This window comes from Scleropages formosus, chromosome 21 (assembly GCF_900964775.1).
Source record: "Scleropages formosus chromosome 21, fSclFor1.1, whole genome shotgun sequence".
Classification (NCBI taxonomy): Eukaryota; Metazoa; Chordata; class Actinopteri; order Osteoglossiformes; family Osteoglossidae; genus Scleropages; species Scleropages formosus.
The window spans coordinates 3127541-3145268 of NC_041826.1; positions in this window are offsets into that span (position 1 = coordinate 3127541).

Here is a 17728-nt window from a genome sequence, read left to right on the forward strand (position 1 = left end):
TATGTGTGACCAGTGCCTTGAATCCTTCCTCCGTGGCATTGACTTAAAGGGGCTGGTGTTTCACAAGGATTTACGTAAGTAATGGAGGTAATAATTAAATATTTATAGTTTATTTCCATAATGACTCAAAGGAAATAGGTTTAGATTGCATTGTAAAACCTTTGTTTAAGGTACTCACACTGAATTGCTCCAATAAAAATTAATCAGCTGTATAAATCGTGAAATAATGTAAGTATTTTAACACCATAATCTGTGTTGGAGAAATGTGTCAGGCAATAATAATAATAATAATAATAATAATAATAATAAAATGCACAAAACTTATGTTTGTTTTCATATTATAAGAACATTAATCCATGGTTTAGATTGACTGACACAAGGCTTTGTTCTCCCGTATTGTTTTGCACCAAGAAAGTCTCTGTACATAGTTAAAATATATTTTATGCTGTGATTTCCTTAAATATTCGCTTGAATGTCTGTCCCATTATTACTTTGTTATTGTAATGTTTATTGAGTACACTGAACTGATAACAAGGGACAGGATCTATCTATCTATCTATCTATCTATCTATCTATCTATCTATATTTGGTTGTTGTAAACCAGTGTTGCTGTCTAGGATCAAAATACCTGTTAGATTTTTGAACTTGATGCTCTTTGGTATTTATAAAGTTAAACACACTTAGATTACTCAAATGTCCAATTTCCACATGTTTTTTTCCACATATTCACTCACACATTCATTCACTCTAGAACACTGCTCATCCTCTATCAGGGTTGTAGAGGTCTGGAGCCTATCCCGGAAGCACAGATTCTATGTTGGTTAGGGTACACCCTGGGCAGTATACCAGTCCATCAGATAAACCACACACTCATTCACACGCACATACATTGTGCATGTGATCTGAATAGTAGACAGTTACCTCACACACCTACAGTATGACACTCCGTGGTCGTGTGTGTCTGTATGTGTATTAAAGAATACTACAGAAAGGAATTCATACATTAATTGAAAACATTTATATATAGATTAATTATGCCTATCCTGAGGGGTGCGGTGGCGCAGTGGGTTGGACCGGGTCCTGCTCTCTAGTGGGTCTGGGGTTCGAGTCCTGCTTGGGGTGCCTTGCGACGGACTGGCGTCCCGTCCTGGGTGTGTCCCCTCCCCCTCCGGCCTTACGCCCTGTGTTGCCAGGTTAGGCTCCGGTTTCCCGCGACCCCGTATGGGACGAGCGGTTCAGAAGGTGCGTGTGCGTGTGCGTGTGCGTGTGCGTGTGCGTGTGTGCCTATCCTTGCCAGTACTGATCCGAAAATTAATTTCACAACTCAATGCAAAAACAAGGTTTCAGCATTGTTGTTCATGTGCATTCCTTCATGTTAACCACTTGTCCTGGTCAGGGTTGCAGGGGTCTGGAGCCTATCCTGCTATCACTGGTCACATAGTACACTATGAAGAGGTAGCCACACACATGCACACACATAAAATAGGAAAATTAGAGTGGCCAATTAATCTCAGCTGCATGTCTTTGGACAATGGGAGAAAACTGGAGCGCCCAGAGGAAAACCACATGGACATAGGGAGAACATGGAAACTTCACATAGACTGAGCTGGATTCAGACCTATGCCATACAGCCCAGGTGCCCAGGTGCTACCTGCTACACCACCCTGCTGCCCATACATTTCCCTGGTAAAGCAAAATATATTTCAGTTCCATCCTACCTGCTCAGGAATGTCACAGAAAAGCTGCCTTTGTGCTTATTAATTACTGAGGTTCCTATATTCTGTAGGTATTCTGGGTGTCTCAGAATAGGTATTATGATGCAACCAAATCAGTAGAGACATTCAGATTTTTAATACTGTACTTTTATAATGGTGTGCTGAGAAAGAGATTGTCTCATGAGACAAGCAGTACAGTCCACCAGTCCACTGGCTTTGCTGAAATCCTCTTATTAAGCGACACTTTCTTTAGTGCATAGGCCTACACTCAGAACACTTGTAGAATACACATGAGCCACAGGCTGTTACAGAACCTAATTTGGGGACGTGACTGGAAATACTGCGCTCAGTGTTTCTTTCCCTGATTTTGCCAACGTCTTCGTTGTTTGAAAATGAAATTGCACTTGGTGGCTCAAGTAGCGGCAATGATAATGGAGAAGGTTACCATGGCCGTGTCATAAGAATGCTGGCAGGAAGAAATTCAGATCTGGGGAAGTCAAGTAGTGAAGCTGAACAGCAATGAAAAGCTGTGAGGGATGTTTGACATTTTATTCATCTTTCTGAATAAAATAAATGAAATACAGGCAAGTGCAAGACTGTCAAATAGTTACAGTAGCTGTGTGTGAAGGACAATAAAAGGCATTTCCAAGCATTTCTACAAAAGTGTGTTCACATTGCTTCTTCAGATAAAGGTGGATTGGAAACTTTTTAATGTTGATATTAAATACTTCTATCTCTGGGCTCATGAATGCATATATATGTGTATATACATACATATATATATATATATATATATATATATGTAGTTTTATCACGAAATGGTTATTTAATGAGAAGCAGTCTTTCTCATGTGATATAATAGGTTTGTAATAACCAATTCCATTTGTAGCTTGAAAGGAAATCATGCATGTAGTAGAAATAGTGCAGGTGGAAACGATATAAAGCCAAACTGCTCTGGTTAAACCAAGCAGGTAAGTAGATTCAGGTGTGTAAATCATTGTAATTTATTAATGTCATGAATTTATTTTTAATTTTTTTTAATTTTTATTTATAAATGTGTGTATATATTCATATATTTATTCTGAGTAATGCTGGTTTGCATTGTTTTATATATGATGTATGATAGCTTATGCAGTTCTGACTAAATTCACATAACAGTTGTTTAACATTTATCAGCTCTCCAATAACTTTCCTTTTTTATAACCAGTTTTCCCTGTTCAGCAGGCCTTACCCCTCTGTTCACTTCAAATCCATTTTCAAAATAATATAACAGGCAGTGTTAATTGAGCTGACCCCACCCCCCCACCTGTTACTGGTAGTTGCTCGTGCACAAATAATTTAATAATTATCTAATTACACACAGCTGGCACTTCACGTTTTCTGATTCTTCAACTTGCATAAACTGAGCTATGCTAAAGTTAATATTTAATATATCTTACTGAGCAATAATTAATGTAAACACATGCTTACTTTGTGTGGCTGCACTTCTATCCAGCAGTCTTTACTCTGGCCGCTCACCATCACATTAATCATCAATTAAAGGCAAAGCATCCTTATTGTAAAATGCATGAGACTGCTGTGACTGGGTTCGAATTATTTTGGGGAAATCAAAAACTGGGATCACAGAGTCCACTCCTGGATCCCTTGTAAGCATGAAAGTACACCATTGATGCAGAGAAACACACACACACACACACACACACACACAAAATTTACACCCTGAATGCATGCTATTACTGCAGGCAGGGCTGAGAGCTCCCCGCCATGCTAAGAGCACACTCACACTCAATCCTGCACTTCTCAGTGTCACGTCCAACAACCGCAACCATCATCACTCTTTTTTCTGGGTCTCACTACCTCAAAAGAAGGAAATAATCATCTGTTACCAGGCAACCAGATTTCTTTTTTTCTTTTTTTGTAGATTCTATTTATTTATCTATTTATCTATCTATCTACTGGGCATGGAATTAAGAAATGACATTGATTGTCTTCAGTTGGTAGCTCCTCAGCCGTAAAGCACATTCTGCACTTGTGAGATGTTCTCAGGCTGGCGGGCTCAAGATCTATAATGAACATTGCTGCTCTGCTGCATGAACTACAATGTTATCCTTCCATGTACCTCTGGCTGTAAGAATGCTTACCACATTTTCATGAGTGTTTCATACTTACAAGAACTCTTCATATGGTGTTGACATTTGGAACGCATGACTAATATACAGACCACATGAAATATTACTTATTCTACTGAATTCAAAGCTTTATTTATTATGAATATGGCTTTCCAACCGAATTAGGTTTACGTAGCTATCATAAGACATCTAGTAAATTTTACAGGTTAGAAATGAGGTTGCTGTGAATGCATTTACATTTATTTATTTACATGGTATTTCTCTCTGAAGCAGCTCCCAATGATCTACCCATTTATACAGCTGGGTAATTTTTACTGTACTAATTCAGGCTAAGTACCTTGATCACAAGTACTACAGTGGGAGGCAGAATTTGAACCTGGGTCCTTTCAGTGCAAGATAGCAGCACTAACCACTACGCCACCTGCTGATCCTGTTTAAATGAGCAGATCACTTCTTGGGAGTGAAGCTACAGTTAGGTTGGTCACCTTAATTGTGGACTTGTTATTATCTCAGTGAGCGAACCCTCTTGAGCACACCCTCTGCAGGGATTGAGAGGATTGGATTCCGTCTGTGGTTGAGCCATATCGACCAAACAGCAGCGTATTTGGATTTTAACGTCATCAACTTACAACATGTATCTTACAATGGTCCATACTGACAAACATTATATGAATGTATAATATACACACGCACACACACACACACACATTTTCAGAACTGCTCGTCCCGTACAGGGTCACGGGGAACCGGAGCCTACCCGGCAACACAGGGCGTAAGGCCGGAGGGGGAAGGGGACGCACCCAGGACGGGACGCCAGTCCGTCACAAGGCACCCCAAGCGGGACTCGAACCCCAGACCCACCGGAGAGTAGGACTGCGGTCCAACCCACTGCGCCACCGCACCCCCTATGTATAATATATATAAATATTATTATATTACATTATAAATACACACACACACACACACATTTTCTAAACTGCTTATCCCATACGGGGTCGCAGGGAACCGGAGCCTAACCGGGCGACTCAGGGCATAAGGGACACATGCAGGACAGGGACGCCAGTCCGTCGCAAGGCACCCCAAGTGGGACTCGAACCCCAGACCTACCAGAGAGCAAGACCTGGTCCAACCCACTGCGCCACCGCGTCTCCCCCTTATATTATAAATATTATAATATTATTTCCAAATCACCATTTTTCTTGTGTCTGTCAGTAATTGCAACTTTTCCACAGAACATTTAGTTTGTGATTTCTTTCAAGTTAGTTTTTGTTTACAGTAACTAAAAGATGTAAATGTAAATGTGAATATTCTGGTAGTGCGCAAAAGAAAAAGCAATAATAGAAGACTTTGAAATGAATGTAAAAATGTGTATATGGAGTTTAAATGTTCTCCCCTTGTATCTGTGGGTTTCTTCCAGTTGCTCTGGTTTCCTCCTGCAGTCTAGGTAAATTGGACACTCTAAATTGCCCTGAGTGTGTATGTTGTGTCTTTGGGATGGGCTGGTGTCCTGTCCAGGGTATTACTGTCCCCCCCTTGCCTTGTGGACAGTGGTTGTAGGACAGGGTCCAGACTAATTTAACCCTTACCAGAACCAGTGGTTACTAAAACAAAGAGAATGAGCATGAAAATATAATCATGATAGTCCATTAATATTAGTATTTTATATTGCATTATTTTATCAGGAATAATGTGTGAACTTAGTGAAAAAATGCAAGAAAGTCCTGTTGTACAACTGATTATATAACTGTTCTTATGTCCTTACTGTTTTTATAATAGAGTGTAAGTGGGTTTGCAACTTACAAGGAAATCGACTAACAATGAATTTGTTGTTGTCGTGCAGAGCAAACCAGAGACCTGGGTGTTCCAGTAGTTGTTCACCACTCGGAATGAGTGAGTGACCCCCTCTAGCCAATTCTGCCATTCCCCCAGGGCTAGTGTGAATGCTAGGAGTTCCCGGTTGCCTATATCATAGTTATGCTCAGCAGGCAACAGCTTAGGTGAAAAATAAGCACGGGGAAGAGTTTTGGAGGGCTCCTTTGTCTTTGGGACAGCACTGCCCTGACTCCGACCAATGAAGCGTCAACTTCCACGAGAAACAGAAGAGTGGGGTCAGGATGTCACAAGATTGGGGTGGTGGTGAAGCATTTTTTCAGGATCCAGAAGGCTTCTATGGCCTCAGGGGAGGAGACTAGCTGGGTTCCTTTACCCCGTAACAGGGACATGAGGGGGGCAGCCATGGAACTAAAACCCTGGATAAACCACCAATAGAAATTGACAAACCCCAGGAAGCACTGCGGAGCCTTTATCATGGTTGGCCGCGACCAATCTAAGACAGCCTGAAGCTTCTTAGGGTCCATGGCAACCTCATTAGGGCTCAGGATGAACCTAAGGAAAGATACCCATGTCTGGTGGAAAAGACATTTCTTCCCTTTTACAAACAGGTTATTGGCCGACGACCGCTGCAGCACCAGCCGAACCTGCTGTACGTGCTGTTCCCAGGTATTGGAGTAGGTTAAAATGTCATCTACGTTGACCAGCACACATTTGTTCACCAAATCCCCCAATACATGATTGACGAAGGCTTACAAAGCCGAGGGCGAGTTTCGAAAACCGAAAGGCATGACTGTGTATTCATAATGACCCAGGGAAGTGCTAAATGCTGTTTTCCACTCATCTCCCTCCCTTATTTGAATGAGATTGTACGTGCTTTGCAGGTTCAGTTTGGTAAATATCCGTGCACTATGGACCTGCTCCACTGCTGCTGTGATGAGGAGCAAGGAATGTGGATATTTAACAGTGATCTCACTGAGACCCCGATGATCAATACAGGGACACAGTCCTCAATCCTTTTTTCCAATAAAGAAGAACCCAACCAAGGCTGGTGAGGTTGAGGGGCAGATAATACCAAAGACTAAGGCCTCTGTGACATATTCTTCCATGACTTTCTGCTCTGGAAGCAGTAACGGATAAACCTTGCCCTGAGGTGGGGAGGTCCCCTGCAGGAGATCTGTCGCACAATCCCACTGCTGGTAGGGGGGCAGGGTGGAAGCCTGGCTTTTGCTAAAGACCCCTGTGAGGTCATGATATTCCCCTGGTACCTCAGGAGGCTTGACCATGTCTGGGCTCTCTATGGAAGTTGCTCTGCATGGAAGGGACGAACAGGTCTCAGGACACTGCGGTTCCCAGGCCACCAGCTCCCGGGTGCTCCCTGAAAAAGCGGTGTCATGTTGGGCCAGCGAGGTGTAACCCAAAATCACAGGGTTATCTGACAATTTTATAAGAAAAAAGAGATATCTTCCTGGTGACAAATCCTGACGTGCAAACGAAGTGGCTCGGTCTGTGTGGTTACTTCCCTTGACCCCCAACGGTTGCCCATCCATCATACTGATCCGTAACGTCACACCTTCGGACAGGAATGCCTTGAGCCTCAGCAATGGCAATTTTCATAAAGCAACTAGCAGTCCCTGAGTTCTACAAAGGCTTGAGTGGACAACCGGTTTGCCCCTCAAGACAAACTCACTAGCACGAAAGCTGACTAGCGGGGTTGGGGAGGTTATTCACCTGTTGTCCATGGTATAAGGAATTTGGGAGCCGGCCGACCAGGACGGGTGGCTTGGGTTCAGGGCTGCCTCAGTACATTTACATTTATTCATTTAGCAGATGCTTTTCACCAAAGCAACGTATATGTCATAGAAAAATACAATTTGTGCATCACCTTAGGAGAAAGAGACATAGCTGCAGATATGTGACTCTTAAGTACAGTTAGTTGTTTTCCTTCACCATATGCACCAACATTCATCACTCAAAGCTGCATAAAATGTTACCAGAATATCGCTGATTCCTAATCACAGTACATACACAGCCCCTCCTGACACCGGTGCGTCATCTCATCAGGGGTCAAGTGTCCGTGCCCCATGTGCAGGAAATCCCGGGAACTGGCAGATGAGTCAGACACCGCTGGAGTTTGCTTGGGCAGATGCGCTTGATCTCAAGTCAGGGTGTCAATCAACACTGCGTTTTTCACACACTGGTCCAAGGTCCAGTCCTTTCCCCGGTAGGCAAGATCAGCTCGGATCTGAGGGTTAAACCCAGTGTGGAAACTGGCCAGGAGGGCCATGGAGTTCCATTCACTCTCAGCCACAAGCATGGGAAACTTCTGGGCATATTTCACAACTGATCAGTGGCTCTGCTGGATCTTCATCAGACAATCATTGGCCACCCTTCCAGCAAGCGGACTATCAAAAACAGCCTCAAACTGTTTCTTAAAGTGCTCATATGTAGTGGGAGTGCGTTTCTTCCAGACGGCTGTGGCCCATCAGCAGGGACACCAGGTAGGTTATCTTGCTGTCCTCAGTGTGATACACGTGGGGCAGGCTGGCGACGACTAGCTCACATTGCAGGAGAAACCCCTAACATCTTTCCAGATCACTGTCGTAACGTAGGGGTGTAGCCAGCCAGGGGTATGTCGTCGGGACTACTGGGGAGAACTCCGTCTGGGGAATGAAATTAGTCATTCTCTCGATCACCGCTGGGTCCATTTTAAAGGTGGAATCTTCTGTCGCACAGAGCCGGCTGGAGACCTAGGTGTGGACCCAATTGCTGGATCGTTGCTTATAAAGATATTCAGGGCAAGGCAATACTCTCAGCTGGGGAGAAGCGTGGTTCAATCTGAGAGGCAAACGGGGTCCAACGGAGGAATCCGAAGATGTCGTCGATGACGCAAAGCAAGGTTCGATGCCATGGGGAACAGGGAAAGGGAAAGGGACAAGGAGGCAGGCAAGGGAACAAGGGGCTAAGTACATGTAGGAGGCCAGGTAAGGTGCTGGAAAAAGGACCATGGCCACAGGAGAGCCAGTAGTCTCTAAGCGATTCCACAAGAGTGAAGGAGCTGGGGATGGTTTTTATGGATGAATGCAACGATTGCTGACAGGTGCCTAATTGGAGTCAGGTGCTGCTGGTTGAGGTGCGTGCATGGTTGTGACAGTTGTAGTGGAGCCCTGTCATAAGTCGAGGACCAACTGTATGAATCTGATGCCATGAGACCCATAGATTTAAAAGCAATAACAATTTTTCTGTTGTAAATATGTGTCGCTGTGCGGGGACACTTTCACACAAACTTTGACAATGATTCTAATACAATAATTAGACTATAACACAATAGTGCTGAGTGTGCTTTTTTTTGATAACCCTGCAAATATTTAACAAAAAATGAGTTATTTTAAGAGTTCAGATAATGAGGAACGTGGTGGTAAAGTCTTGCTTTTCGTCTCAATGTACTGGAAGCTTCTCCTTCAGAGTTTGAAGAGACGCGTCTGCAGGTGTTGTCACTGATTCAGTTTTAAGGCTGTGTTCTAACTGTTTCAGCGCATAGGTTCTTTTGCGTAAAACCCACACAAGTCAGAAGGAACTGCAGTTAAGTGTCATTTGTCAGGATCATACAACAAATGATCTCAGACAAACATAATTTTAACTCCTTCAAGGGACTGTCACAGTGATGATGTAAAGGAAGGCACACACACACACACACACACACACACACACACACATTTTCTGAACCGCGTGTCCCATACGGGGTTGCGGGGAACCGGAGTCTTCCCGGCAACACAGGGCATAAGGCCGGAGGGGGAGGGACACACCCAGGACGGGACGCCAGTCCGTCGCAAGGCACCCCAAGCGGGACTCGAACCCCAGACCCACTGGAGAGCAGGACCTGGTCCAACCCACTGCGCCACCACGCCCCCTTATGCCACCACACCCCTCTTAAATTGAGCTTATTTAGAACGTGCTTGGCGGGTGACTCATGGACTGCAAGTGGGCTACCAGGTGCCCACGGCCACCATGTTGGAGTAAAGGAAGGCATTAATTATCCAATTTGCAAATTATAGGCCCTTGGTTTAGAACAAGGCCTCTGGTGTGTGTGTGTCCCATTAGGCAATACACCTGTATGAGAAAGTGATGTGTGTGGCAAAGCATCAGGCAGCAGTAGGGCTCTTTCCTTGGCCCCTGTCCATCGCAGACGGGCAACCGTAGCAGGACGGAGGCGCAACATTAGGAGGCAACGAGGCAAGCTGTTTACAAACTTACCCTTGTTCACGCTTGCTTAATTTCTAACAGTTTCCCGATGGCTCGCCCACCTGCATTCCGCCCCCTCCACCCCTCTCGAATCCCAGTAGCACGCTTGTTACCTTGGCAACAGAATCGTTCATCTCATTCGTTGGGTTTTACTCCTTTCGCCGTAGAAGGCAGATAACCTTGTCTATTGATTATGCAAGGCACAAATGACTTTTACTGCAACGTTACTGCAAAATCTGAGCAGGGCACCGTGTTTGACCCCCAGCTCCATGTTCACAACCCCATGCTCCCTTCACAGCCTCTCTGTTACCAAGTGCCACCCTTACACTTATGTTGTGATGTGATCCAGCTCTAGTCTCACACCCTCCACACCGGGACCACATCGCTGTTGTGTCAGCACTCTGTTTGCTGCATCCTCTGACCCCGCGGTCATTAGACGCCTCACACTCAGCCTCAGGACCGCACCGTACATTCCCACCCGTGACCCACGGCCGTAAATGGGATTTCACACATTTTCAGTGTTGATCGCACAGGAAAAGCGTGCGCCTCTGTGTACGGAGAACAGATATTGTAAGTGCTTGACCTACACAGCATCTCAGTGTTGAACAGTCACAGCCAATTTAATTTGTTTGAAGGTTGAAACGCCTATAAACACATTTTCTATGTATGTGGTAGCTTTTTCCATCTTCAGTGAATTTGAAAAGTAAATAAAAAAAGACAACGTTAAATAAATATTCGATGCAGCTCCTGGATCTGAAAGCACACATATATTTGGCTCTAATTTACATTATCTTGTTAGTCTATTAGACCATATTGTGTCTTTACGCAGTGTCGTGCAATCTAACCCCCAGGTACTGTCTGCTATCACTCCACTATTCCGTTTGTCCCAATAAAGCCTGCATCCGTTTGAAATAAACACGACGGGTGCATGTTTATTTAACATTAAGCCATTAAATTTTGACCGCCTTTTTCCTGTCCACTGGATGCAAATATGAGCCTTCTTAAAAAAGCTGGCAGTGGATTTGAATCTTAAATGTGTTTCTCAAATCTACATGGCAATTTGTTAGAACCTAATTCCAAATCAACCCCTAGACACACACACACACACACACACACACACACACACACACACACACACACACACACACACACACACACACACACACACACAAACACACAAAAACAAACAAACAATGTATCTCTTGACAGTCTGTATTAGTCAGACTTCCAGAGTCTGTCCAGGACCTCATGTGATCATGCCCTTGAAATCATTATTCTTGTTAAGCAGGTTACAGTCCAGGAAGCCCAGTGTCTCTGAGCTTGCACCCGTGCTGAGTAATGCTGTTTTTCACATTCGCTGCGGCTGAAGCGGAGACCCCCACCTTTAACAGCAGCAACCAGCATGTGATGGCCAGGTGCTTCCGCCCCCCGCTTTCTCATGGCTGTCCCGCGAGCTTCTTTTACCCCTTCACAGGGTTTACCCTCCAGTTCGGACAAAGTGCGAAACCGCTGGAACCCTTTGAGTTGTTCTGGACCCACGAATAATGTTTTGTGGTGGGAACGGTTGCTAATAATTACCTCTGTGTATTCTGTGCACAGAAACTCTTTCCTTATTTGGCTGCATGTTACAGAATTAATTACGAAACCTGTGCACAGGTTGTTCCGCGGAGGACACAAAATGCGTTTGAAAATTTCTATTAGAACCGTACTTTATCATCCATTGCAGGGCAGCACTGCTCTGGCTCTGAGGGGAAACGAAGCGCTCCTACAGCCCGAAAGGGTCAAATATAATTAATGGAATCTCCGATGACCGGTGCAGGCAAATATTTCTTTCTTGTCACTTCGCGTGAGCAAAAGCCTCAAAATACTAATAATAAATTCATTTGAAAGTGACCACAAGGCAGTGCTGCTGATTCAAATGATCTTTGCGTGGGGATAAAAGCCACAGAGTTTTACTCATAAAATTCAATGCCCTCACAGGCCATTGGAGGGATGGCTCACCCTCTGGAGATCTCAAGTGTTTCATTTTGAAAAAGCCTCCAAAGGGATTCAAAGGCAAAGCTGAGCACTCTCAGCAGCACTGCGGGGTGTGTTCTGGCACTTTCCGCCAGAGCATGCACCCCGGGAGCTGTCAGTGAGACAAGCAGTCCCGACTGTTCCACTTCTCCATACACCTCATCTTGAGCACCACCCTACTGCATTTGCATATTTGCCCAGGTACGAAACATGGGAGCGACGGGACTCCAAAAGGACGACAAGCCAGGGTTCTGGTGCCCAGGGCTTTCTGTTAGAGGCCCACACAAACTGCAGGACACAGGACTTGCGCTGATGCTTCTACACAAGCTGCACCCGTCCAGTATTATAATGTTTCTTGACATCACTGTGAGAATAGTCTGTCTAGGTGATGGTATCAGGTTTTGCGTATTTTTATTTGTTATAGAGCAAGGGCTGAGGATCACACCTTTACAGTGCTTCACAAGTATGATCATTTAGCACTTTCTAATAATTTCCAGAAGGTGGTCCAGAATGGTTCACAAAACATTAGAGTTGTTATGAAAATCAAATGCCAACTGGGAGAAAACATTTTACGTGGTTGGAGAACAAAACAATTGACAAAATCACACTCCTGCCAAATAAATAAATAAAAAAATAAATAAATAAATAAACAAAAAAATTAAAATAGAGTACTTTTCAAGCATATAACTTAAGCAATTATATCACTTTTTTGGAAGTGCAGAATCAGAAAATAAGTATACAAAAAATATACAACAAAATACAGCAATAAAATATTTTCTAGGTTTTTTTATTGTTACAATAAAACAGATTAAGCTAGTTATCAAGTCAATATTTTGAAAGAAAGAAAGAAAAAAAGAAAGAAAAAAAGAAAGAAAGAAAGAAAGAAAGAAAGAAAGAAAGGGTGTTTATGAGACACTGGAATAATGAGTGGTCAATGACATGGTTGGGTCCCCAGTAGTCTGCTCATGTGAGGATTGACTACAGAATCAACTCCGATGAAGTCCTCTCCCGCAGCAGTCCATGTCTAAGCATTTGGCCAGCGGGAGGAGATACGCAGAAGAAGGGAAAGGCAGCTGTGCTCTTTGGTCAAGGCTGCTGCTAATGCAGGGAAACACACTGTGGGGTGTGTCAAACAGCTCATTGCCCTCATACCTCGAATAATCCTTACAGCTGACAGAACTCTTTAGCAGCCGAGCATCTATATATAATTCAACGTGCGTCCGGTTTCAGGTAACAACCTTGGAGTTGCGGCTTGGCCGGGGCGTGAGAGCCAAAACAAAACAAACCAGCAAGTTCATTCCTCTTCATTCCATCCATCATAATCGGCCAACATAAGAGCTGACAAGCCGTGGCCACAAAATGCCAGAGCCGATAAGTACAATTCATCTTTTACAAGCAGAGAAACAGTCATATCCTTGAGAGGGTGGGCCGAAGAGCAGCTAAAGGGGCGGGGGTTCGGTGGCAGGGGAGTGGGGGTTAGGGGGACGGTTGATGGACAGCCTCGCTCCTATGACGCGGGTGTTGAGAATCGATATTTGCGCTTCTTTGAAAAACGCCCGGTTTTCCTCTAATGATGCGCTTCCACCCAGCTGCAAACCCTCTGGGTGGTGTTCCACATTTTGCTGTCTGCTTTAAAATGTGGCCCTTTTTTTAATATCATCAACTGGAATTTTGCAGGTGGGGGATGGGACACGGGGGGGGGGGGGGATCACCCTGGGGCTCGACGGCTTCCAACCTCCGTGTTGTCTGAAGCAACCGTCACTTGTGTGTGCAGGAGTAGGTTTTTAAAATGTATTTATTTATTTATTTGTTTATATATATATATGCAGATATATACATACATACATACATACATACACATATATATTTATATAGCCATTTCTCTCCAGGAGTTTTTTTCTGTCACCAGGGTCAAAGAAGGTGGCTTCGACTTGCACGCAGCCCATTTGAAGCACACAGCTTTACTGGCCTCCCGTGCTTGACCACCCTCCCCTTTTTCCTCATAGCAGTTCTACCACCAGTACAGTCTGTCCCTGTATCTCTCTGTCTCCTCCAATGTATTTCATTTTTAGTCTCAACTTTCAGACCCAAACCAAGTTATTACGTCGGCTGAACCTTGGCACCAAAACTTATTCCACAATACATATTCACGAAACATAAAGCGCAATCGATGCATATTTTTAAGGAGGTTTGAACCAGTAATTCAAACAAGAGTTCAGAAAACTGAACAGAAATCCAATATACATAACTTCTGGAATGAAAGTTTTTTCCATATGTTTTGGCTGTAATTGCAGTAATTTTCTTCATGCAAACACATTACTTCTGAAGCTGTCGGCGGGACGGATATATTGGTTGTTGCTGTGTGCTGCAGGAAGTAGGATGGTGATGTTACCCGTCATATGGATTTGATTTCTGGTTATTATGAAGGGTGAGAGAAAGCTGTTTGTGTCTTGCTTGAAGCTGCAGGTGGTGAGAAGGGCACTGAATGCAGTGACCCACAATGCCCTAAAGGGGGCAGCCAGGTACCGCAAACCCAGGTGCAGCCCAAGCCCCATTTATCCAGTGGGAGTGAAAGGAACAATTCATACTGAACAGGCAAGGCATGCCAGACGCCTTTTTTCCTCCCTGTTCATAGAGAAAGTCAATTAATAACGGCGTCTATATAATGACTTTTTAATGCCCATCTTGTCCAAAAAAAAGTCAAACAAAGATGGCTCACTGGGAGCTGGAGGAGAAGAGACTCCCCGCATGTTAAACTGTTTTTTCGTAAGACAGGCGCCTGCGAAGGCTTTGCACTCCGACTGCAGCCGGAATTAATATTCTCCAGGGGGGTGGTGGGTTTAGTCTGAGCCCACTGCCTCCCCCAGCCCACACCACTTGGATAATTACCTATTTACACTGCATCCAACGCGCCTTACCAGTGCCACGGAGCCCTGTGTGCGGTGGCACTGGCTGACCGCCACACAGCTGAAAAGGAATGGCTATGGCGAAGGTCTGTCACTTGATGACTGCGGCTAAAGTGGTCATGTTAAAAACGTCTCAACGGTTTCCATGCCAACGTCAGGATAAGGAGGGGCAAATTTTAAAAAAAAAATTATAATTAATTAAATTGCATAGTGTATGGACGGGTCGGACGGCCCAGTGTGTGAGTCGCAGTGTCCGGATGGGTAACACAGCTGGCTCCTTTGCATTTGGAATGAAGGCGATCCGTTTGTCGTTTTCTCCACTGAGCCTTAAGGAATTGTTGATGGGGCTTCTGGGGACCGCTGACTCACCGGTGCCCACTATGTGGCAGTGCCTAGCGGATGCTTTGGCCCCCAGAAGGAGAGGAGGAGGAGCATTTGTGTCACGTGTGGGGACAATGACCCCCTTGTCAGGCGTGATTGAAATTCAGGGACCTGTCTGAAGCCCCCCATGGGGCTCCTGCTCCTTGACCAGTCACATGGTAACAGCAAGCAAGAATTCTTGCACCATCTGAAGTGATGCCTGTATGTGCGTCTGTCTGTGTGTGTGCATGTGTGTGTGCACGCGTGCCAAGGCTGCGATCATACACATCCTGAGAGGGTCTCTGGTCACCTAATTAGGCTGTAAGATCAAGACCTCCGTGAGCATCGCGGGGACGGACCCACACGTTGCGCACCCGGTTGGCCCACTTAGCGCAGAGAGTGTGGGTGTCACCCCCTGGCCCTGTGGAGGGGGCCGCCACGAGGGGAGGTCTGGTGCTGAAAGGATTCATTACATCTCTGATGCGTGGGCTCTGCTGGGGGCGCACTGGGGGGACCGCCGCTGACAGGAAGCGAAGGGTGCATCAGCCCTTCGCTGCCCAGGCCTGACCACCCTCCCGACAACTCATTACTTCCCACTAAACCACTGCAGCTTCATATCCCTCAGCAAAATGCTTTAACATGACATCACTACAGTGTCTCTTAATGTGACAGCACCTCCTCTGGCTCTGTATGACTTCCATCTCTAAAAGCAGCACCGCCAGGGGCTGAAGCATTCGATTTCATATAGGCTTAACTGCACGTGTAGGGCAGCAGGTGGCATAGTGGTTTGAGCTGCTGCTGAGTAGTGGTCTGTAGTTCCCTTCATCACAGCTCATAACCTGATTTTATGCAGTAAAATTTACACAGCTGTAAAAATGGGTACAAAACTGTGGTCGGCCTAACCCTGTAAATTGCTTTAGAGAAAAGTGAGAAAAAAGTGTTGGACATATACTTAATATCAAAATCTGATGAGGCTGATATGCTTTACAAAGAGTTAAAGCAGCACTGTACAACAAGGTTACCTTTAAGTGCTGAGGACAGGCTTTTAAGGCGCTGATGTCTCCTGCCCTTTAAAATCCCCAAGCTGACACTAAGTAGTCAGTGGGATTCAAGAATAAAGACTGAGAACTGTTTGTTGTCCATATTCCAGGCGGTGCTCTGCAGTGGCACACTGCTCCACGTCCATGGACGCATCAGCAAGGGTTCTATACATCTCCGCAGAAGGAGACAGCCAGTCTGTAGATGGCAGTAGTGAGTCAGAAAGTGGCCCGGCTCTCTACCTGCCTGCGGGAGCGAACTCGTTTTCTGTTTCTAAATCGCTGTGTTTCTTCTTTAGTGGGACGAGCAGCTTGCATTTGGTTGTGGTTCTGGTGCAATTCGCAGAAATGAGAGAAATTGCACCGCGACTCTCGCATGCTGGAGATGTGCTGTTAATTTTGCGCTGAGCGATTACGCTTCTGGTTTCTTCTCGTTCCCTACATTGAGGCGCCACAGAAAGCTGAAAATGTGCATGAAAAGATACACTTTACCTTTACATGTTGTATATTCTGTGTATACATGACTGTAATGTGGTATGAACACTGACAAGGGGAACAAGCAGCCGAGGTCAAAGCTACGACTTGCAGCTGTCATTATTTTGCATATACAGTAGATAGGCGTCCACCATAATTAAGAACAAACAAATACATACTTAATAAACAAAAGTTCCTTGTCAAAACTGCTCTGGAGTGCGCTAACCAGGCGGCTGATTGCTCAGCCCTTTCATTGCCGAGTTAAAATGCCAGAGTAATTAACTTTGAATTGCCTCGGTGTGCAAAGGCGACTCCCGTTTCAATGTGACTGATGACACCACTGTGGGCTCCGCACCTTTTTTTTTTTTTTGGTCTTAAAAATTAATTGCGTTCAACCATTTTCATGTCAATATTTGCAAGGAAAAAGCAATTATCATGCCCGAAACCGTGAGCAAACAAGCTTTTTAAATTAATTACAGTTGCATTTGCTCAGCTTCTTTTGAAAGCAAAGAATATTATCATACTGCCTGTGTTTGTTTGTTTGTTTGTTGGTTGCTAGTTGCAGTCTGTTTTATCCTGTTGCTCAGGTGATGTGGTACAATTTACCTCAAACCAGTAAGCGAGTTCCACAGATTGTAGAAAATGTATTGGAGCCACTTTGTGTGGAGTGTGTAGCTTTACATCATTTTGATCCTGGTTTATCCTCACAGGGTCACTTAAGGCACGGTGCGAGCGGCTTGAGGGGACAAACGGTTGTTTCTGTCTCTCCATGCCTTGCCCCCCCTTTCCCTCCCGGACACCTCGTGGACAATCTGCAGAGAAGAAAGTACAATTTAAATCTGATTTTTATTTCCTGATGACACACGTGGCTGACATCTAGGCCTGTGCTCAGAAAGGCAGCACGCAAAATACTTGAACAACACAAATGTTTTTTTCACACATGAGAAATATTGCGGGTTGATGAGCGATGATCTATGACGCCACAGCATGTGAACCAGGGCTCCATGCTCTGTGAAAAA